The 25,077-nt window shown below is 39.9% G+C and overlaps 1 protein-coding gene across 7 annotated transcripts in view; it reads left to right on the top strand.

Moving 5' to 3' along the window:
- The window catches only part of LOC124550890 (zinc finger protein 501-like), a 601,755-nt gene that overhangs the window by 178,434 nt on the left and 398,244 nt on the right, over positions 1–25,077 (top strand). The gene's annotated exons all lie outside the window — the stretch shown is intronic.

Raw genomic sequence — 25,077 nt, 5'->3', positions numbered from 1 at the left:
GTATGTGGTGCTGCATTAATAATACTCAGTGAAGTAAGCTGACAAAGAAAAAGATGTAGTCATCAGTATTGGAAAAAACATACTAGGCCTATATAAGACGTGGCCAGAATGACATGCCATATGAGCTGAATTTGGAGGATGGTTCTAGTAATTCATACTTCACTAGGATGTTGCTGTTCGATATTAAAATTCTAATGAAAGACACAAATTTCAGAAAAGTTATTCCTGTGAAGCAAAGACTTGATGATACTCTTTGTTTTTTGGCAATGGGAGATTCCTATCAAAGTGTTGCATATTTATTCCACATTTCAAAGCCAGCCATATCTCAAATAGTTCCTGCAGTTTGTGAAGCTTTAGTTGAAAGGTTGAAGTGTTATGTAAACATATTTCAATTGTGTTATAGCACTGAGTGGTATAATTAATTGATCATATACTTCAATTATGTTGTAGCACTGAGAGATATAATTAATTGATTATATATTTCATATTAAAATTAACCAAAATTATCATTCTCAATAACAAAAACTTCTTCGGCTTCTATTCCACTCACTCTTCCAAAGAATGTGACAGTGAAATCTACAGTTGATGATCCTCCTGCGACATCCATGTTTTCTGCTGTCTAATACTTCTTACATACATACATTCATTTCTGCCTCACAGAAATCATCCTATATTATTTTGTTGTCACCATCGTTTCATAGGGCGGCGGCTCACATAACGTGTGGACAAAAAAATTTTAAAGTTAGATAACAAATCCTGTTGTTGTTGCTGTGGTATTGAGGAATGAGAGACTTAATTTTTTGTCTACATCACTGCCAATGGCACCAAGCAATTTTTTGTAGGGAGTCATGCTTCTGTTAACACACAGGGAGTCATGATTCTGTTTACACACAGGCAAAATGGGTGCTGATAACCTTATCGTTAGGTGCCCCTAACCTACAAACATCCAACACTACAGACCTAGCAAAAACAAACACTAGCTCTGTGTTGTGGTATTTAGTGGTATGAGGGTGGGAACAGTGTTCCTTTGATGTGTACCTACACCTCTGTAGAACACTGGTTTTGTGTTGCCAACCTGTTGACATGTTGTGAACATTGGTAGTCCAGTACTAGCTGCAAACAGTTTTGCAGAACATGTTTGAACTCAGTGTAAACATGCCTTAATGTTGATGTATTCATTCTACTGTGACAACATACAGCCAAGTTCTCCAGTTCCACCAACAATGTACTTTCCTTTAATTAAGTAATGTCTATAGGGTAAAGGAAATAGCATACTTTGAGATGCTCATACATCCCTCTGGTAAAATTATTCATCTGTTGAGATCAGAAAAATCATATGAAAATGTGGGCTGCAATCTTTACATCTGTAATAATCTGTAAGTTAAATTTAATTCTTCTTATTGTAAGGACGATTGGTATCAAGTACTCATACTGCCTGATCGATACAGTTTTGTTGTATTGAAGTTTTTTAAATACCGTTTAGCTGGAAAATGAGTGATTTAGCTGGGGTCCAGAAGCACGGCTCTTTCTAACAACCATTTGCCTTCTTATCTAGCTTTTTTTTTTTTTTACTACAGGAAAGCATTAAACCATGTTGATCTGAGGAAAATCATTTGAATTGGACTAAGATTTCAAAACACACTTTAATATCCAATGAAAATGTATTATTAGATTGGATTAAAAATCAAACTAGAGCTGTTTTGTATATATGTATGCTGATGAGTCTGGAAGAGACACGCCAAGACCATAAAACTATGAAATATAAACAGTTGAGGTCATTAGTGGAAATGCTGTTGCAGCATAGGTGACATTAACAAGGTATTGCAGCTTCACAATAATAAAAGGAGCTGTTCTAATCAAAGCAGACTTTGATTTATGCAGGCTGAATCAGCAGTCATACAGTTTGCAGTTGCAATTGACAATGTGATAGTGATTGAGCCTAGGAGGGGAACAGCAAACTTGTAATGAGTGCAGGAGTTTGCTAAGTATAAGGAATAATGTAATATTGCAGTGCAGATATTGTAAAGTTTGTCTTGTAAGTACCTAGCAGAAACATTATTTATATTTTTATTGTGAGAAATAGTTATGTGAAAGAAACTGACATGAGGTTGTTTGCATCAAAATATCAAGATTTTAAATATGGACTGATATTTTATATGCATATCATACAAATAAAATCTTATTAAATCTGCATTCAAAGTACAAATCCATCCAGAAATCATTTCTCTAATGAGGTGCATAAGACATGCACCAAAATTTTTAGTCTTTTGTGCTTTGCTGAAGCTTTTGCTTCTGGAAGCTTTTCATTTCTGAATATCTATACATTTTCTCTCTAGCTATTAAAGCCATTAAAATGAAACATCATATACTCATATAAGATATGATGCAAAACTCTATGGAACAGTTATTTCCCAATGTTATTTTAAACTGAAATATGATTACATTTTGGCTTGCCTGTACATAAAATTTGATGAAATTGTTTATACAGTTTGAGTTCCTAACAATATCTACTTTTCTGCAGTTTCTTATATATATACTCCACCTCCTCCCTCTATCCATAAATACCTTACACAGTATAATTAATGCAAAAATGAAACTTCACAACAGTGCACCCTATTTATTTGAGCTTTTTCTGGCATTTTTTGTAGACATATTTAGGTTATTTCATTTTGGACGGCTGGCATTACTGGTATGGACTAGATGAACATTGTTGCAGATCACCTGTATCCCTTCATTCTTAATGCTTTGCTGAACAACAACAGCATCTTCCAGAAGGACAACCATTCTTCTCACAATCACGTTTCGCTGATTTGGTGATCATGATAGTGAAATTGTGTTGATGTTTTGTGCACCAGATGCAATTGTGTGCCGTAGTGCTGTATATCTGTGGAAACCTAGCAATGACTTCTCAGATTCATGCCATGCAGAATTGCTGCTATATTGTATTCCAAAGATGGACCAACACTCTATTAAGAAGTTGATTGTAGTGATAGGCTCATGACTGTGAGTTAAATACACTAAGTAAGAAATCTGCTGTACAGCCCAGTACAGGGAACATCTAAGGACAATAAACAAAGACACCGTCAATAAGAAAAGAAAAAAAAAATGTAAATGAAACAAGTTTGTAGTAAGTATCTGAAATGGTAGTGAAATATAAGCAACACACAGGATGCTGTATCTGAGATGCAGCAACCATTGACTGAGTTCATTTCCTGCAAAAGAAGTGCCTCAAAAAATATTTATCTAACAAGAGCATACACCACACACAATAATTATACTGCTCACACTGCTGCAATACTGGTTGTTCATTCTCTGCCACAGGGAGAGAGTTAGAGGAGCTTGGAACTGTAGTGGCAATATTGCCTCGTAGACATGAATACATTGGTTGTCCACATACCTCAAGTGCCACCTCCATTTTTTTGGTAGTTTGTTCATAGCAGAAATGAAAATGAGAGAAAGGTGTCCTATCAATTTCATTTTGAGGTAACCTAGATTGCAATCACAAACTTTTTTGACTGTGCAGTGTACAGTGTATTCATATACATACAAAAATGACATACATAAGAGACTAAGGAAAGTAAAGTAAAGTTGCCTTCAAATTGAAGTGAAATATGTAACAATAGTGACAAATCATGTTATTTCAAATTGCATGTTGTATGGCATATGATATGGAGAAATAGTACATAGATTATATAATGAAAAAATACATGAGAAAACACCTAAGGACATTTATAAGCAGACTTGGAGCCAGTTACATAAAAATCTTCTGCTAAAATCATTCTATTATCAAACATAGCAACAAATGAGTGGTAACTAGCATCCAAGCATTACACCAAAAAAATGTTGTGTTCAAATCTATTGGCTCTGATAGTTGTAAGCCATCTTAGGGCATATTCTACACATGGAAAATAATCTATAGATAATATACTATAATTGTAGTGCTTGAGATGTACATGGTGTCCCTGAAGGAATGGTCAGTATACAGGGATGTGACAGGACAATCATTCAAAGCAAAAAAGATCTAGCAAAGAGATATGCGGTTCCAAGGGATAATAATGACTTGAACATGATATATTGCTCTCTGCTCTGAAATTCGTGCCTTAAGAGCTATGAGCACTTGTTCAGTAGGAGGGAGGTGTTCCACAGCAGTGAAGATGAACAAGCTCTCATGACTCTTAGGGTATGCTCTTTAGAGACCATGAATACTGGACTTTTTTTCTTGTTTTGGTCCATAATATCACCTTTCAAAATGCGGAAAGCAGAGAGTTTGCAGTAGAAGAGATTTGTTTCACAGTATTGAAAATGTAGTGCAAGAAAATTTAGTGGTTGCAGTTCTTAACATATGAATTTTAGAGCCCATGTTCAGTGGACTTTTTTTGTTTCGGATGATTGTTCTGATCATATCCCTGAATTCTGACCATTCCTTTTGGGACACCTTGTATACAAAGGGATGATTATAAATGCTTAACTTTATGTATCCTGTAATATGTAATGGAATCATAGGCAAGTAGTTTAAAGTTTCATCCCAAATAGCACACTTATTCAGTCCCTTTTGCATTGTTGTGGCGTGTTGGTTTCTACATGAAGCCATCCTTAGTTCTTCTGTTCTGATGTGACAAGTTGCTACTGCCATTTCAAGGTCATCTGGATTTCATTAGCCTTTCTATCTTTATTGTTTTATAGCCATCACACCAGCCTTTTTCAACCTCATGAGTTCCTCCAATGTCACACATGTTCCTCTCATGAGGACATACTGATTAAGATGTTGTCTGCTTATATTGTTACCAGTCTTCATAAATTGTTGTGCAGCAATATGTGTTCGGGCTTTAGAGGCAGTACTGAATGCCTGTGTGGATGCTTTGTGGAAAGGTGTCCATTACTAATGTGATGCACGGGAGTGTATATAGGGACGTTAAATCATACACCAACCTTCAATACTATTGCTATCTGTCTCAGTAAATAAATTTTAATAAAATTTTTCACAAAAGAGTTATGTAGCACTAGCAATTTACCAATTAAATTTCAAGTCAGTGTCTTTAATAAGTTCCAAGATACAGAAAGTTACTTTAAATCCACAATTCTTGTAATACGTAATAGTATACCATTTATATATTATTACAATTTGTGTGTAGTGAATAAGAAGTTCACATGAAAAATTAACGTAGAACTTGTGAACAGTTAAGAATGTCAATGTGTGTGATAATTTGTCTGATAGTGGAGCAGATCACACATACTGAGTGAATAGAGGGTATAGTGGTAAACCAGTGTGATCTTATATAGAGAAGGTAACATGCTGTCCCTAAGACTTGTAAATACTTGCTTAATAAAAGTTCATTTGTCATTTTTGAGACTGTATTATGGTAGTAGACATAATTTTTTTGCAAGATGTAAGATTCATCAGATAAGGCATTTGTCTAGTTACATAATAACAGCTGTAACTGGCCACAGCTGGAATCAGCTAGTCAGAGAAGACTGTATTCCTGGCTTCTGGAGCCTTGATATGTACTGCATGTTCTAAAGTGTCAATGAGTTGTATTCTAATGAACAGAAATTAATTTGTGTCTGCAGCACCTTTGACGATTTTAGTAATATGTTGCAGAAATGTGTGTTAATGAAGAACAGTGTGCCCACATAAAGTATAAAGTGGACGTGTGTGGTGTTTTCCAATTTACATGATTTATTACTGCTATTATTATTATTATTATTATTATTATTATTATTATTATTCTTTCTGTCTCTTCTCAGACGTTATGTCTGGTCAAAAATGGAAAGTGACGCGGACCTTGATCATGCGTGACTTCCTTTTAACTGTATGGTACATGTTATATTGCATTTAGGAACTTTCAGGTGATTGAACATGTATCAATAATTACGGATATCTGTAGTTGTATATATAAGTTTGGATGTAGCTGTATTGCATTGATGCACTGGTGGATATTGTGTGGTGTGACTCCTGTAGTTGATAGTATAATTGGTATAATGTCAACTTTATCCTGATGCCACATGTCCTTGACTTCCTCAGCCAGTTGGATGTATTTTTCAATTTTTTCTCCTGTTTTCTTTTGTATATTTGTTGTATTGGGTATGGATATTTCTATTAGTTGTATTAATTTCTTCTTTTTATTGGTGAGTATGATGTCAGGTTTGTTATGTGGTGTTGTTTTATCTGATATAATGGTTCTGTTCCAGTATAATTTGTATTCATCATTCTCCAGTACATTTTGTGGTGCATACCTGTATGTGGGAACGTGTTGTTTTATAAGTTTATGTTGTAAGGCAAGCTGTTGATGTATTATTTTTGCTACATTGTCATGTCTTCTGGGGTATTCTGTATTTGCTAGTATTGTACATCCGCTTGTGATGTGATCTACTGTTTCTATTTGTTGTTTGCAAAGTCTGCATTTATCTGTTGTGGTATTGGGATCTCTAATAATATGCTTGCTGTAATATCTGGTGTTTATTGTTTGATCCTGTATTGCAATCATGAATCCTTCCGTCTCACTGTATATATTGCCTTTTCTTAGCCATGTGTTGGATGAGTCTTGATCGATGTGTGGCTGTGTTAGATGATACGGGTCCTTGCCATGTAGTGTTTTCTTTTTCCAATTTACTTTCTTCGCATCTGTTGATGTTATGTGATCTAGAGGGTTGTAGAAGTGGTTATGAAATTGCAGTGGTGTAGCCGATGTATTTATGTGAGTGATTGCTTTGTGTATTTTGCTAGTTTCTGCTCGTTCTAGAAAGAATTTTCTTAAATTGTCTACCTGTCCATAATGTAGGTTTCTTATGTCGATAAATCCCCTTCCTCCTTCCTTTCTGCTTAATGTGAATCTTTCTGTTGCTGAATGTATGTGATGTATTCTATATTTGTGGCATTGTGATCGTGTAAGTGTATTGAGTGCTTCTAGTTCTGTGTTACTCCATTTCACTACTCCAAATGAGTAGGTCAATATTGGTATAGCATAAGTATTTATAGCTTTTGTCTTGTTTCTTGCTGTCAATTCTGTTTTCAGTATTTTTGTTATCTTTGTCTATATTTTTCTTTTAGTTCTTCTTTAATATTTGTATTAACTATTCCTATTTTTTGTCTGTATCCTAGATATTTATTGGCATCTGTTTTTTCCATCGCTTCTATGCAATCGCTGTGGTTATCCAATATGTAATCTTCTTGTTTAGTGTGTTTTCCCTTGACTATGCTATTTTTCTTACATTTGTCTGTTCCAAAAGCCATATTTATATCATTGCTGAATACTTCTGTTATCTTTAGTAATTGGTTGAGTTGTTGATTTGTTGCCACCAGTAGTTTTAGATCATCCATGTATAGCAAATGTGTGATTTTGTGTTGGTATGTTCCAGTAATATTGTATCCATAATTTGTATTATTTAGCATGTTGGATAGTGGGTTCAGAGCAAGGCGGAACGAGAAAGGACTTAATGAGTCTCCTTGGTATATTCCACGCTTAATCTGTATTGGCTGTGATGTGATATTATTTGAATTTGTTTGTATATTAAGTGTGGTTTTCCAATGTTTCATTACTATGTTTAGGAACTGTATCGATTTAGTATCTACTTCGTATATTTCCAATATTTGTAGTAACCATGAGTGGGGCACACTATCAAAAACTTTTTGGTAATCAATGTATGCGTAGTGTAGCGACCTTTGTTTAGTTTTAGCTTGATATGTCACCTCTGCATCTATTATCAGTTTCTCTTTACATCCTCATGCTCCTTTGCAACAGCCCTTTTGTTCTTCATTTATAATTTTGTTCTGTGTTGTATGTGTTATTAATTTCTGTGTAATGACTGAAGTTAATATTTTGTATATTGTTGGTAGGCATGTTATGGGGAGATATTTAGCTGGGTTTTCTGTTCTGCTTGATCTTTAGGTTTCAGATAAGTTATTCCATGTGTAAGTGTATCAGGGAATGTGTATGGGTCTGCAATGTAACTGTTAAATAATTTAGTTAGATGTGAATGTGTTGAGGTGAACTTCTTTAGCCAGAAATTTGCTATTTTATCTTTTCCAGGGGCTTTCCAATTGTGAGTAGAATTAATTGCTTGGGTGACTTCATGTTGCAAAATTATCACTTCAGGCATCTGCGGTATCATCTTGTATGTGTCTGTTTCTGCTTGTATCCACCGTGCATGCCTGTTATGTTGCACCGGGTTTGACCATATGTTGCTCCAGAAGTGTTCCATGTCTGTTATGCTTGGTGGATTGTCTACTTTAATGTGTGTGTTATCTATTGTCTGGTAAAATTTCTTTTGGTTTGTGTTGAATGTTTGGTTTTGTTTCCTTCTATTTTCACTTTTTTTGTATCTTCTAAGTCGTTTGGCGAATGCTTGTAATTTCTGCTTCTTTTCATCTAATTGCTCTATCACTTCTCATTGTGAGATTTCACCTAACCTTTTTCGTTTTTTTTTTCTGACATTTAATTTCTTATGAATTGTGTTAGCTGTCCAATGTGTTTTCTCAGTTTTTCTATTCTGATCTGTAGCCTGTGTTGCCATGCTGGTTTTGTGGGTTTCTTCTGTGTGTTGGTTGGTTCTGATCTCTGCCTAGTATGTATATTTAGTGTAGTGAGTGCTCCTATATAAACCAGTAGTTGTAACTCTTCGATAGTTGTGTTTTCATTGATTTTGTTGTGTATGATTGTGTTGATAGTTTTTATTGTTGTTTCAACTTGTGGGTTATTTGGTGGTCTATGCAAGAATGGTCTAATGTCTGTATTTGTGTCTTTGTATTCTATATATGTCAGCTGAAATTTCTCTTCTATATCTAACATGTGTGTCACTTCGTGTTCTATTTGTGCTTGTTCTGGTGGCTGTCTTAAGATTTCGTTTTCCTCTGATTGTTTAATTGATGCGTGTTGGTCTTTGTTTGTTTGATCTGGGATGTTTGAGTCCATTACTGTATTTTCTTCTTCTGCTGATTGCACATTATTTTGTTCCAGTATTTGTTGTACTTGTTGTTTGATGTTTTCTAATTCTGACTGGGGTATCCTGTTATTTTTTATTATTACACGGATCTGATCAGCTAGTCGTTGTTCTGTTAAAAATTTTAATTCTGGGTATCTGGTAATAAATGTTGTGTATACTTGTGATCTGTATCCAGTTGTGTTGGTTCCTAGGTTTGTTGCTTGGTAATAACAGAACATGAGGTGTCGATTAACTTCATCTGACCATCTCATCCTGTGTCTTTGTTTTCCTTCTAGGGTGGTTGCAGGAAGCATATCCTGCAAAGCACCTCTGTTTCGATTTAAACCATTATCCAGTTGGCTAGCAGTGTCGTTACCATTGTGGGTGGGCATAGGGTTCATGCGTCGTCCCCGACCATGACGGCGCTTGTCTGAGGCTTCATTAGTTCTGTCCTGAACCAAGTAATCACACGAAAAGGGGGTTAGCCATATTAGTGGTTTGTTCTTTTTGTCACCTTTTACGACTGGCAGAACATACCGGAGGCCTATTCTTTTCACGGGCCTCCACGCGGTTTATTATTATTATTATTATTATTATTATTAACTTTTTCAAATGAAGTGGAACTTATTTTCTTATGGCATATCATAATATGGCATGAGAATCACAGGTGTTGCTTAAAGACAACATGTTGATGCTTACTAATTCAATCATACTCTTGAATGGAATTTTAATTGTATTATTTAACTATGGACATTTACTGTCCGACCATGCACTGATATGCTTTCTGCATGGGAATACAATTAACACTAAAACAAACATTTTTTTAGAAATATACGTTTGGAATATATTCCTCATTGACAAGTTTTGATGTAGCCTTCTCCACGACTCTGCTTAACCTGTTCTTGCAGTGTTGGAGCCTCTGTACTGTACTTACTGCAATGATGTGCATCTTCCGGTTAACTAAAACAGTCGTACACCACCCAAGGAGTACCTCAAACAAAAAAACCCGAAAGATATAATCCAAAACAAGTATTTATATGCCTGTGTATTATTTAAAAGATACAACTTGTAACAAAATTAAATATCAACACATTTACTGATGATGTATGAACAATGAGGGTGCATAATACTTTGTACCTCGGACTCTTTAAGGGAAAAATTCTGGCTTTAATTCCACAAAAGTTCTGTACCTTCATACATGCCGCCCCATATAAATGTGTAAGCGTATTCCTATTTTGTAAATACTATAACTCAAATGTTAAACATTACAACAAGAATCATCTTTCCTTCATATGTTTGGAAATAATTCATACTGATCTCTTGTTTATGTTGGTGAATTATTTTTTTATTTAAGACATTCATAACTTTGTGTGTCTCAAAACCTACTTGTTCAAGTTACATCAGGTAAGTGTTCATAGTATTCTTTTTTGTATTATTACCCATCATAATTATTATCTTTATTTTACATTTGAAACAAATTACTATATGGATCTAAATTAGTTCAGTGTCATAAAATATCTCTAGCCATTGAGCATTGTACTTGTTTCAGCAGAGCAATCTTTTATACTTGATTTGTTGCAATATTTCACTTATTATAATCGTAGAGCCTTTTGGCCTTCTTATTATTATACTGTATTTGTGTATTCTATATTATGTATACATTACATTAGTCATTCATTTCAACATCAAATCTGGGATATGTTAAAATTCCTTTGTGATGCCAATGTTAGAATGCATTGTCCACAAGCTACTCAAGCATTGCTACAAAATGATCTGTCCTGTGAAAACAGATTTAAGTATATGGACATAAGAAAGGTTCACACAATGTAGCTGTTGAACATGGAAAGAGGGAAGATGGAATGGTGACCTTGGCGGGGAAGTGAGAAAGGAAAGGTATGATTAACCAAGTTAGAACATAAAGAGGAAAGGAGACAGACCACAAAGACAGATACCCTTCCCAACTCTGACCCCAGGATACATTAATGGACAGGTTGGGGGGTGAGGGGGAAGGATGTTACTTTACTGATGGGCTGGATGAGAGAGATCTTTATCAGTCCTATAGAATGGACACCATCAGCTTCTTCCACACAAGTCCTGAAAATTGGTTCTAACACCCTACTAGTGAAAGCCTATGGAGAGAGTAGCAATGAAAATAATAATTTTCATACTGTATGAGGAGTACACTGCATTAGCCAGTTACACCCCTAACTTAACCTTAAACTCCTTAATTATGTCAGTGTAAGAAATGAGCTTAACTACTTATACTAAGATACGCTAACATTCCTTAAGAAAAATTATATAAACCCAATCATACCATTTAGTAAATTCAAAACAGTACGAAATCCCTCTGTACTAAGTCCATACCAATTATTGTTACCACCCAGTAGAAAACCTTATAAACTGTCACCAGCTTTCGTCATTTTATAAATTAAATCTGCAAAACTCCTTAAAAATTCATTAATTCCTTATCTGTCTTTGGATGGATGCAATCTTTAATTTAGAATAGTAATCTTAATTTAAACTTGTTAGGGGATTGAAAACATCATTAAATTGTTGCATGCCTCTCATAGTGGAAATCTGTAAGATCATATTCTGTTTCCTCCACTATTTTTATTCTACACTCCTGGAAATTGAAATAAGAACACCGTGAATTCATTGTCCCAGGAAGGGGAAACTTTATTGACACATTCCTGGGGTCAGATACATCACATGATCACACTGACAGAACCACAGGCACATAGACACAGGCAACAGAGCATGCACAATGTCGGCACTAGTACAGTGTATATCCACCTTTCGCAGCAGTGCAGGCTGCTATTCTCCCATGGAGACGATCGTAGAGATGCTGGATGTAGTCCTGTGGAACGGCTTGCCATGCCATTTCCACCTGGCGCCTCAGTTGGACCAGCGTTCGTGCTGGACGTGCAGACTGCGTGAGACGACGCTTCATCCAGTCCCAAACATGCTCAATGGGGGACAGATCTGGAGATCTTGCTGGCCAGGGTAGTTGACTTACACCTTCTAGAGCACGTTGGGTGGCACGGGATACATGCGGACGTGCATTGTCCTGTTGGAACAGCAAGTTCCCTTGCCGGTCTAGGAATGGTAGAACGATGGGTTCGATGACGGTTTGGATGTACCGTGCACTATTCAGTGTCCCCTCGACGATCACCAGTGGTGTATGGCCAGTGAAGGAGATCGCTCCCCACACCATGATGCCGGGTGTTGGCCCTGTGTGCCTCGGTCGTATGCAGTCCTGATTGTGACGCTCACCTGCACGGCGCCAAACACGCGTACGACCATCATTGGCACCAAGGCAGAAGCGACTCTCATCGCTGAAGACGACACGTCTCCATTCGTCCCTCCATTCACGCCTGTCGCGACACCACTGGAGGCGGGCTGCACGATGTTGGGGCGTGAGCGGAAGACGGCCTAACGGTGTGCGGGACCGTAGCCCAGCTTCATGGAGACGGTTGCGAATGGTCCTCTCCGATACCCCAGGAGCAACAGTGTCCCTAATTTGCTGGGAAGTGGCGGTGCAGTCCCCTACGGCACTGCATAGGATCCTACGGTCTTGGCGTGCATCCGTGCCTCGCTGCGGTCCGGTCCCAGGTCGACGGCACGTGCACCTTCCGCCGACCACTGGCGACAACATCGATGTACTGTGGAGACCTCACGCCCCACGTGTTGAGCAATTCGGCGGTACGTCCACCCGGCCTCCCGCATGCCCACTATATGCCCTCGCTAAAAGTCCGTCAACTGCACATACGGTTCACGTCCACGCTGTCGCGGCATGCTACCAGTGTTAAAGACTGTGATGGAGCTCCGTATGCCACGGCAAACTGGCTGACACTGACGGCGGCGGTGCACAAATGCTGCGCAGCTAGCGCCATTCGACGGCCAACACCGCGGTTCCTGGTGTGTCCGCTGTGCCGTGCGTGTGATCATTGCTTGTACAGCCCTCTCGCAGTGTCCGGAGCAAGTATGGTGGGTCTGACACACCGGTGTCAATGTGTTCTTTTTTCCATTTCCAGGAGTGTATTTAAATGGTATTTCTTTGTAGCACAGAAAAATTTTGTTTCCATGCACAGAGTACAAAGACTATGGTAATAACCTATAAATTGGTACTTTGTTGGAAAGAAATGTTGCTACAGCCCTTTCAGAGTTTTCACATTATTTAACCTGTCATAATATACCATAATATATGCTGCCTGCTAGCTAGAGCAATAAAGGTCTTCAGATGACTACACAGTTGAAGGGTCTAGTTTTGTAAAGTTTATTACAGAACATTAATATTTCTACTTAAATCTTTTCATGGTCTTATAATGCTATAAGTTTTAAACTTACTGATGAAAATTACACACCTTCAGGGATAAATGTGTAACAATGTTATTGTACATCTATTCAAACTTTTGATGCTACGTGTTAAGAAGTTGAGTAAGAATAATTTACTCAGTGGAAGAAGGGGTTGAGTCCATGAATTCTAAGTGGGGATAAACATTACTTTTTCCTTTATTACTTCGACGGTTCAATCCCGTCTCCGGCCATCCTGATTTAGGTTTTCCGTGATTTCCCTAAATCGCTTCAGGCAAATGCCGGGATGGTTCCTTTGAAAGGGCACCGCCGATTTCCTTCCCCATGCTTCCCTCACCCGAGCTTGCACTCCGTCTCTAATGACCTCGTTGTCGACGGGACGTTAAACACTAATCTCCTCCTCCTCCTCCTTTATTACTTGAAATAAGAACAAACTATATTTAAAAAGCTGTACAAGTGTAGTCAGAGAGCTTCAAGCAATAGGTAGGTATACTGGCTAAGTATTCTTGTGCGTGTAACACATAATTTGTATAAAAACAAAGATGAGGTGACTTACCGAACGAAAGCGCTGGCAGGTCGATAGACACACAAACAAACACAAACATACACACAAAATTCTAGCTTTCACAACCAACGGTTGCCTCATCAGGAAAGAGGGAAGGAGAGGGAAAGACGAAAGGATGTGGGTTTTAAGGGAGAGGGTAAGGAGTCATTCCAATCCCGGGAGCAGAAAGACTTACCTTGGGGGGAAAAAAGGACAGGTATACACTCGCACACACACACATATCCATCCACACATACAGACACACATCCCGGGAGCGGAAAGACTTACCTTGGGTCTGTATGTGTGGATGGATATGTGTGTGTGTGTGTGTGAGTGTATACCTGTCATTTTTTCCCCCCAAGGTAAGTCTTTCTGCTCCCGGGATTGGAATGACTCCTTACCCTCTCCCTTAAAACCCACATCCTTTCGTCTTTCCCTCTCCTTCCCTCTTTCCTGATGAGGCAACCGTTGGTTGCAAAAGCTAGAATTTTGTGTGTATGTTTGTGTTTGTTTGTGTGTCTATCGACTTGCCAGCGATTTCGTTCGGTAAGTCACCTCATCTTTGTTTTTATATATATTTTTTCCCACGTGAAATGTTTCCCTCTATTATATTAACACAAAATTTGTTTTTTTGAATCTGCAGATCCTGGTATTTCTCACCCCTGAAATGTGGGCAGTAGGTCTGAAAGTATAAAGTAGAACATTTTAGAATTTGAAACTATGTCATAGTAAAAACTAAATAACATGTGGAGATTACTGTACAATCTTATCAGTATAGGAAAACTCGGGCAAATCAAACTCTAGTCCATTGAATTCTTCAGCTTGATGAGCCAACTTCAAAGCAACAGTCTCCCACACTCCACTATAAACCTTATGTCAGAATGCTCAACTATGTTTGTTCATTTATACATCAAACTAGTCTTGGAATTTCCCATCAGTCAAACGGTTTCTTGTTTGAAATTCTTACTAATAAAACAGTGGAAAATCTTGTACCATTTCAGGTGAGTTCTGACTATGATGAGTTCTGTAACTTCTGCCTATAGGAGGTCTTCAGGAATCCTATCCATCAGAAAAAAGCTTCAGATGTTCATTTAACAACATCAAATGTTGAAGGTCTTGACCAAGCTGATATGAACACCAGAATGAGATTTTCACTCTGCGGCAGAGTGTGCGCTGATGTGAAACTTCCTGGCAGATTAAAACTGTAGAGCACTTACCCAGAAAAGGCAAAGGTCCCGAGTTTGAGTCTCAGTCCGGCACACAGTTTTAATCTGCCAGGAAGTTTGATATGAACACTTTTATCCAAATTATGGGGAGTCCTGTATGAGCTTTCTCATTTATAAGCCCCATGTTTTTATCATATCCCAAATGTGAATGTCCTCTTATTAAAAATATTGCTTTTACAGTGTCAGATCTTCTCTATACTGCAACCAAGTAGTGCAAAAATCACATTAAGGATGAAACTTCCTGGCAGATTAAAACTGTGTGCCCGACCGAGACTCGAACTCGGGACCTTTGCCTTTCGCAGGCAAGTGCTCTACCAACTGAGCTACCGAAGCACGACTCACGCCCAGTATTCACAGCGTTACTTCTGCCAGTACCTCGTCTCCTACCTACCAAACTTTACAGAACCTCTCCTGTGAGCGTTGCAGAACTAGCACTCCTGAAAGAAAGGATATTGCGGAGACATGGCTTAGCCACAGCCTAGGGGATGTTTCCAGAATGAGATTTTCACTCTGCAGCGGAGTGTGTGCTGATATGAAACTTCCTGGCAGATTAAAACTGTGTGCCCGACCGAGACTCGAACTCGGGACCTTTGCCTTTCGCGGGCAAGTGCTCTACCAAGTGAGCTACCGAAGCACGACTCACGCCCGGTACTCACAGCTTTACTTCTGCCAGTACGTCGTCTCATACCTTCCAAACTTTACAGAAACTCTCCTGCGAACCTTGCAGAACTAGCACTCCTGAAAGAAAGGATATTGCGGAGACATGGCTTAGCCACAGCCTGGGGGATGTTTCCAGAATGAGATTTTCACTCTGCAGCGGAGTGTGTGCTGATATGAAACTTCCTAGCAGATTAAAACTGTGTGCCCGACCGAGACTCGAACTCGGGACCTTTGCCTTTCGTGGGCAAGTGCTCTACCAAGTGAGCTACCGAAGCACGACTCACGCTCCGTCCTCACAGCTTTACTTCTGCCAGTACGTCGTCTCATACCTTCCAAACTTTACAGAAACTCTCCTGCGAACCTTGCAGAACTAGCACTCCTGAAAGAAAGGATATTGCGGAGACATGGCTTAGCCACAGCCTGGGGGATGTTTCCAGAATGAGATTTTCACTCTGCAGCGGAGTGTGTGCTGATATGAAACTTCCTGGCAGATTAAAACTGTGTGCCCGACCGAGACTCGAACTCGGGACCTTTGCCTTTCGCGGGCAAGTGCTCTACCAAGTGAGCTACCGAAGCACGACTCACGCCCGGTACTCACAGCTTTACTTCTGCCAGTACCTCGTCTCATACCTTCCAAACTTTACAGAAACTCTCCTGCGAACCTTGCAGAACTAGCACTCCTGAAAGAAAGGATATTGCGGAGACATGGCTTAGCCACAGCCTGGGGGATGTTTCCAGAATGAGATTTTCACTCTGCAGCGGAGTGTGTGCTGATATGAAACTTCCTGGCAGATTAAAACTGTGTGCCCGACCGAGACTCGAACTCGGGACCTTTGCCTTTCGCGGGCAAGTGCTCTACCAAGTGAGCTACCGAAGCACGACTCACGCCCCGTCCTCACAGCTTTACTTCTGCTAGTACGTCGTCTCATACCTTCCAAACTTTACAGAAACTCTCCTGCGAACCTTGCAGAACTAGCACTCCTGAAAGAAAGGATATTGCGGAGACATGGCTTAGCCACAGCCTGGGGGATGTTTCCAGAATGAGATTTTCACTCTGCAGCGGAGTGTGTGCTGATATGAAACTTCCTGGCAGATTAAAACTGTGTGCCCGACCGAGACTCGAACTCGGGACCTTTGCCTTTCGCGGGCAAGTGCTCTACCAAGTGAGCTACCGAAGCACGACTCACGCCCGGTACTCACAGCTTTACTTCTGCCAGTACCTCGTCTCATACCTTCCAAACTTTACAGAAACTCTCCTGCGAACCTTGCAGAACTAGCACTCCTGAAAGAAAGGATATTGCGGAGACATGGCTTAGCCACAGCCTGGGGGATGTTTCCAGAATGAGATTTTCACTCTGCAGCGGAGTGTGCGCTGATATGAAACTTCCTGGCAGATTAAAACTGTGTGCCCAACCGAGACTCGAACTCGGGACCTTTGCCTTTCGCGGGCAAGTGCTCTACCAACTGAGCTACCGAAGCACGACTCACGCCCGGTACTCACAGCTTTACTTTTGCCAGTACGTCGTCTCCTACCTTGAAAACTTTACAGAAGCTCTCCTGCTAACCTTACAGAACTAGCAAAGCCATGGCTAAGCCATGTCTCCGCAATATCCTTTCTTTCAGGAGTGCTAGTTCTGCAAGGTTCGCAGGAGAGCTTCTGTAAAGTTTGGAAGGTAGGAGACGAGGTACTGGCAGAAGTAAAGCTGTGAGTACCGGGCGTGAGTCGTGCTTCGGTAGCTCACTTGGTAGAGCACTTGCCCGCGAAAGGCAAAGGTCCCGAGTTCGAGCCTCGGTCGGGCACACAGTTTTAATCTGCCAGGAAGTTTCATATCAGCACACACTCCGCTGCAGAGTGAAACTCTCATTCTGGAAACATCCACTAGGCTGTGGCTAAGCCATGTCTCCGCAATATCCTTTCTTTTGGGAGTGCTAGTTCTGCAAGGCTCGCAGGAGAGCTTCTGTAAAGTTTGGAAGGTAGGAGACGAGCTACTGGCAGAAGTAAAGCTGTGAGTACCGGGCGTGAGTCGTGCTTCGGTAGCTCAGTTGGTAGAGCACTTGCCCGCGAAAGGCAAAGATCCCGAGTTCGAGTCTCGGTTGGGCACACAGTTTTAATCTGCCAGGAAGTTTTATATCAGCACACACTCCGCTGCAGAGTGAAACTCTCATTCTGGAAACATCCACTAGGCTGTGGCTAAGCCATGTCTCCGCAATATCCTTTCTTTCAGGAGTGCTAGTTCTGCAAGGCTCGCAGGAGAGCTTCTGTAAAGTTTTGAAGGTAGGAGACGAGGTACTGGCAGAAGTAAAGCTGTGAGTACCGGGCGTGAGTCGTGCTTCAGTAGCTCAGGTGGTAGAGCACTTGCCCGCGAAAGGCAAAGGTCCCGAGTTCGAGTCTTGGTCGGGCACACAGTTTTAATCTGCCATGAAGTTTCATATCAGCGCACACTCCGCTGCAGAGTGAAAATCTCTTTTTGGCACATTAAGGATGTAGTTCTTATTCGAGCTGGAACATATACCACAAAATATATCAAGGTTTTTTATGGCCGCATCACAGTCATTATAACAGAATTTATGAATCATTGAACAGTTGAAAAGACATCACTACTACCTTTCTTGCCAAAACATTCAGGATAAAGGAAAAATGTACCCTAGGCATTTGATAAACAGTGGATGTTGCAAGTAAACATAGGTAATCACTGTTCTAATATACAGTGTTAGTTGTAATGTTAGACAGAAACAGATTTTTGCCAAAATCTGTACATATGGCTTCCTTTTCCATACTCTTTTGATTTTCCATTTTAGCTTTATTCTTCCTCTCAGTAAACCTATTGGCATGTTCTTTGAAAAAAATTGTTTAATGTTTTCAAATTCTTCATTTGACACTCAATTCCTCTTATTTCTTCTGGTTTAGTGCACTATTATTTATCCATTTCCAGGCAATTAACTTTGGCTATATATTTGTCACAGGTACGTTATTTATGTGTGAGAGAATACTCAAAAGTAAATATTGAAGTTTATATTAAATATGTCTGTATATGTTTCATAAGATGCCTTAACTGTTGAGTAAGCCACTTTGAATAAATTGAGCATTTGGTTTATACCTATTTCCTCAGAGGTGTAAACTTTTGTCTCAGGTTTTAACTCGTAATGACTATTTCTACCTGGAATGGAGGCAATATTCTGCACAATGGTGTGACTGTCTCATCACTTAATTTCCAATGCCTGTTCCCATGTTTCCTTCTTATATCAATAGGGTTGTTCCCAGTAGTTCAAAGACTAGATACAAAATATTGAATCTAATTTTTTTGATGTGCCATTCATTGCCAGAAATGCCTTACAACAAACTAAAACTTTCTTCACTCCATCCCCTATTTGCCTTCAAACTCTGTACTTGTAAACTACATTGTTAAATATTGTTTCAAATTATACTATTCTATATTAGAAGTACAGAAATGAGACCACATAAATAAGCAGTTTTGCAGACGTACATGTTATCAAAACATTGTAACCTACAGTGACAGTTTTCTCCCATCTCATGAGACATTAATTTTTTAGAGGAACACTCCACCATTTGAATGTTTTATTATATCTATAACTACAGTCCACGTTTTGGACTTTTATGCTATTTTGAAGTATTTGATTTTATGTCTTTAACATATATTGCAGGACACTTAACATGTAGTCAAGCTCAAAGTTGATCATAAATTAAGAAAAGTAATGGCTCCCCATGAAATGTCAGATGTAAAATCGCCATCTTGTAACAGATCAATAAATAATCATGGGAGCACATCATATTTAGTAAAAACTGGATTACGTTGATAAATAAAAGATGAGCACATTTCCTTAAAACATAATGACTGATTTTGCTATCATTATATTTTAAGAAAATGTACTCATCTTTTATTTACCAACATAATCCACTTTTTAGTAAATATGATGTACTCCCATGGTTATTTATTGATCTATTACAAGATGGTGATTTTACATCTGACATTTCATGGGGAGCCAATATTTTTCTTAATTTATGGTCAACTTTGAGCCTGACAACATGTTAAGTGTCTTGCAATATATGTTAAAGACATAAAATCAAATAATTAAAAATGGCATAAATGTGAAACTTGGGTTGTACTTAGATAAACAATAAAACAGTTAAATGGTGGTGTGTTCATTTAAAAAGTGCTGTGTGACTGTTGCTCAGCAACATTTAAAACTGTTTCCATTAATTTTTGTTGACATAATATAAGTGGCCATGCCTTTTCTCTTTCGTTAGTTCCTGACCTCCTTCCACACTTCCACTATGTCAGCACTCAATGGCTCATTTTCCATATCAGCATTTCCACAAAACTGCAGAAACTATAGTGCATTATCTAAAGACCAACAATGCACATCATTTGACAACTGTTTATTAGGGCTGCAACCTATACTATTATTTACTTGAAAGACCAGCACTTGATGGACGAAGTTTTTTTGAGCCCTGAGCTCATTTATAGTGGGACTGAAATTTCTTCTTATCACATACTCTAGTAGCAATTTTGGGTCTCTTCCATACTTCCATATAATGGTGAATACTCAAAAAACAAAAAAATAGGCTTAGCTCATTCTATTCCAGGACCCTTCATTTAAATTCATAATTATAATAATTAAATACAACTCTCTCTCTGAAACTTCCTAGCAGATTAAAACTGTGTGCCTGCCTGAGACTCGAACTCAGGACCTTTGCCTTTCACAGGCAAGTGCTCTACCAACTGAGCTACCGAAGCACGACTCACGCCCGGCCGGCTGGTGTGGCCGTGTGGTTCTAAGCGCTTTAGTTTGGAACCGCGTGACCGCTACGGTCGCAGGTTCGAATATTGCCTCGGGCATGGATGTGTGTGATGTCCTTAGGTTAGTTAGGTTTAAGTAGTTCTAAGTTCTAGGGGTCTGATGACCTCAGAAGTTAAGTCCCATTGTGCTCAGAGCCATTTGAACCATTTGAACTCACGCCCGGTCCTCACAGCTTTACTTCTGCCAGTACCTCGTCTCCTACCTTCCAAACTATCGCAGGAGAGTTTCTGTAAAGTTTGGAAGGTAGGAGACGAGATACTGGCAGAAGTGAAGCTGTGAGGATCGGGGGTGAGTCGTGCTTTGGTAGCTCAGATGGTAGAGCACTTGCCCGCAAAAGGCAAAGGTCCTGAGTTCGAGTCTCGGTCGGCCACACAGTTTTAATCTGCCAGGAAGTTTCATATCAGTGCACACTCCGCTGCAAAGTGAATATCTCATTCTGGAACTCTCTCTCTCTCTCTCTCTCTCTCTCTCTCTCTCTCTCTCTCTCTCTCTCTCTGTCTCACACACACACACACAGAAATGAGCAACTAACACGTAACAGAAGAATTGGTACAGCATTGCTTGGACAGTAATGTACCCGTTATGATGTGGCGTTCCCTATAGGATGGTACCCGTGTACATGCGATGTGCGAGACTTGTCGTATCTCATATAGATGATAGTTTCTCCCTGTCGTTATCGGACATTTGTATTGCAAAATGGCACCATCCCTAATCTGCAAATATTTTACGAAGTGCAGTATTAGTGAAATATAGTGCCCCATTTGCTTTAAAAGATGACAAACAGGAGTAGCCACAACAAATTTGTGACATAATATAAGGCAAAAATTTAAAAGTTCATAGTTGCAATAAAAATAGAAAACAGCTGATCTGCTGCCTGTGTCTTTTTAACATCCGTTTATCTTCTTGTAACCATTGAAAATGGACAAATTAACACGAAAAATAGGGTTCTTCAACCTCAGTTTTTACCCTTTATCACTGGCTACTCTTAATGTCCAAATAGTGGTATCCCCAATTCAACGTGATTTTTGAGCAGAGTTTCAAAAAATTACAATCAATACGAGAATGCCGGTGATTTTTTGTAGTATTCAACCACTTATCACATTTCGAGAAAAGCAGCAAACGGTGGACAGACCAAGTTTTCTTTCGTTTGCCAATTTATTTTAATATTGTTGTTATGTGTATCGTGAAACTGACGGAATCAAAAATTTTCAATCCTTGTTCGATTTCTACGTTTATTACAGGAAATAAGATGAATAAATAACTGAAAATCGGTTATTTCAGAAACCTTTTATTTTGAACGGTTTTAAGAGTCCACTTAAAGGCTTTGAGAAAAAAAAAAGAAAGAAAAAGAAACAGTATAACAGGAAACCAGGTGTATCAGCGATAGCCACCATCCCTGGTGACAGAGACTTACTCCACCACATACTTTATTAGCGCTCTGTGTTCCGCACACATGTTAAGGTCGTGGTGTGGCTAACTAGGGAAACTCCACATCACACCCCTCTCAGATTTAGTGGTAAGAGGGCCCAGAGGACAGCCCGTTAGAAACCGAACTGAGATCAAGCATGAAAACAGGAAGAAAGTGTACTGGACTGTGAAAAAGAAGCAAAATAGAAACAGCGAATGGTCCAATACCAAGAAGTGCAATATAGATTAGCCGGGAATAGAAATGGCGTCGTGGTGAAGAGGTTACCGTGTTGGACTGTCAAGCGGGCGACCCGTGTTCAAGCTTCGCTCGTGCCAGTTCTTTTTTTTTTTTCCCCACTGTTCACGTTTTCACATTTTTGTCTGTGTCGTGTTGTTACGTCCGTTTACAACAGTTAGGTTTAAGGTAGGGACCTATAATGACAATTGATTATGCACAACTACGTTGTTAGCAGCCGAAAATGAAGTGGCTTTCGAATGGGAACCGCAAAAGTTTGATGACAGGGCTATAAGTTTATCGAATCCTCCACCGGTAAAAAACGTCTGTTCTGCCATACGCGCCATTAGTGACAGTGCGTGTGTCATGTGATAAGAATCTTTTTATCTACGCATTTAATTTTACGTTGGTGAGATAAGCCGCCTTGCCCGATATAGGTGTTCGTATGAATATGAATGCGATCACTCCCAAGGAAATGATGAAAACATAATAGTTGTCACAAAAACTGCAACAAATGAACACAGCAGGTTCACAATCACACAGTTTCTCTGTGCTCTGTCAAGAAATATTTTCGTAACGTTTTTGAAGTTATGTTGTGTTTTGGAAGCTTTGACTCTTGAATTCATTTTTTTGTAACATAGATCACATTCGTTTATTTGTTGTTTCCACTTCTGCGAGACGTCTATGTGCTATCTCGCCTGCTCTGACGATGCATCACATTTACTTGCGGCAGAAACGTATTCTTAACGACATGACTCGAAATATATAACCAATCGTATGAGACAACTGTCAAGACTGCGGAAAGGCAATAAACATTTCAATGACCAGAGAGACAGTTTAAAAAAAAAAGAGCACAAGTTTGCTTTGAACGCGGCTCGCCCGCTTTGTAGTCCAAAACCGTGACCACTTACCCACGACGCTGTCGCTCTTACACTTCGCTCAGTGTTGCGCTTGTTAATCTTCGACCGTTCACTGTTCCTATTTGATTTTTTCCGCAGTTCAGCACACCTTCTTTCTGTATCCATGCTTCATCTGTGTTCAGTTTTTGAGGGACTGTACACTGGACCATCTTACTACTAAACCTGAGGGGGTGCGATGAGAAGTTTACCTTGTAAGTCAGCGCCATCGCTGGTGCAACTGCGGAACTCGGCTGTCTTCAGGGTTGCCACCCGGCGTGCCCACTGACGTACTGTGTCGCCTTCGTTGGCAGCAAATCATGCAGATGACGTGGTTCCATACATTATCCAGCTGTATCCCGCTGTCGCAGTTTATCAGATTTTCCACCAAGCGTGTTTGCACGGGTTTGGAGGTACGATATTTGGTATTACGAGACTTCGCGAGTTGTTCTTCCACAATGTGAGTCGTCTGGCGCGTATAAACCGTACCCCACTGGTAAGATATATTGTAATTACAGCCTTCCGCAATAACAAATTGTTCTCCATTGATCCCAGAAGATGTACAGTCTTTGGTGTTGGACGCAAGACCACCTAAACCAGAAATCGCCGGAGGTTTCTGGCTGTCTCGAGTGAAATATTGCCAACAACGGGGAAGAAAAGCTAGAGATTTTGCTGGCGTGCTTTCCACTTTATACACTTCCTGGTTTTTGTCTTTGACTGATAATGTCCTGTTAGTCTGCTGGGTAGAATATTCTTTATTTCTAAAAACTGTGCCGGCCGAAGTGGCCATGCGGTTAAAGGCGCTGCAGTCTGGAACCGCAGGACCGCTACGGTCGCAGGTTCGAATCCTGCCTCGGGCATGGATGTTTGTGATGTCCTTAGGTTAGTTCGGTTTAACTAGTTCTAAGTTCTAGGGGACTGATGACCGAAGAAGTTAAGTCCCATAGTGCTCAGAGCCATTTTTTTTTTAATGGTATGAAGGACATTACAGATCCATTGGCTGTTTGCACAAAATGAATGGAAATGACACAAAGGACGGATGATAATTTTCAATACACGACGGTCGTTCCGAAAGTAAAGCCTCTTATTTTCATTTGGAAACTACTGGAGGTACATAAATCGCAACAGCAGAGCTAAATAGAGCAATATTTCATCTACTCAGACTTTCATTTTTTCCCCACGGTCACCACCGTTCATTATGAACTTTTGCCAACGATTAACCAGAGCCTGCATGCCGCGCTTGTAAAAATCGGTACCAGCTGAGACTAACCACTTGCTTACAGATTTGAGAAAAACATCCGAGTCTTGAAAATATTCGCCAGGTAGTCCACGTTTCAGAGGCCCAAAGAAATGAAACTCTGAAGGCGCTAAATCGGGACTGAACGGTGGATGTGATAAGACAGTACAGCCGAATTTTGCAATGAATTGCGTGGTCGGATAACTGGTGTGGGGCCTGGCGTTATCATGTTTCGTGTGAAAGTTGGTTTCTTCTCTGGGCTTACCCTGCAAATTCGGCTTTCAGATTAGTCAGTGTCATCTTGTAGCGTGCTGAATTGACAGCTTCTCCAGGCTCCAGGACATCCTCCCTGGCTATCCCAGAAGAATATGCCCATCAGTTTGCCTGCAGACGGATGTGTCTAGAATTTCTTCTTCGACAGAGCATTCGCATGTCGCCATTCCGTGGACTGTCTTTTGGATTCCGGCTCGTAGTGGTGACTCCACATCTCCAGTGACGATGCTATTCAGAAAATTGTCACCTTCAGCTGCGTATTGGTCAGCAGGCCCCGACAAATTTCCATTTGATGAGTTTTGTGTTCTTCTGTAAGCATCCGTGGGACCCATCTCGCGCAGACTTTGCGACAACCAAGATGTTCCAACATTGTTTCCAAGGCATTACAGCCGATATTCAGCTTTTCACACAATTCTCCGGTCGTCATCCCCCGATCAGCATGGATGAGCTGATCGAGACGTTCTTTATTGCTAGGGATGTTAGCTGTGCGGGATCGACCGTGCCTTGACTTGTCATGGATACTCTTTCCACCACCTTGAAAATGC

Source organism: Schistocerca americana, chromosome 9, assembly GCF_021461395.2.
Source record: "Schistocerca americana isolate TAMUIC-IGC-003095 chromosome 9, iqSchAmer2.1, whole genome shotgun sequence".
NCBI lineage: Eukaryota > Metazoa > Arthropoda > Insecta > Orthoptera > Acrididae > Schistocerca > Schistocerca americana.
Note: the sequence above shows the minus strand (reverse complement) of the source record. Positions and strands in the feature narration are given on the sequence as shown.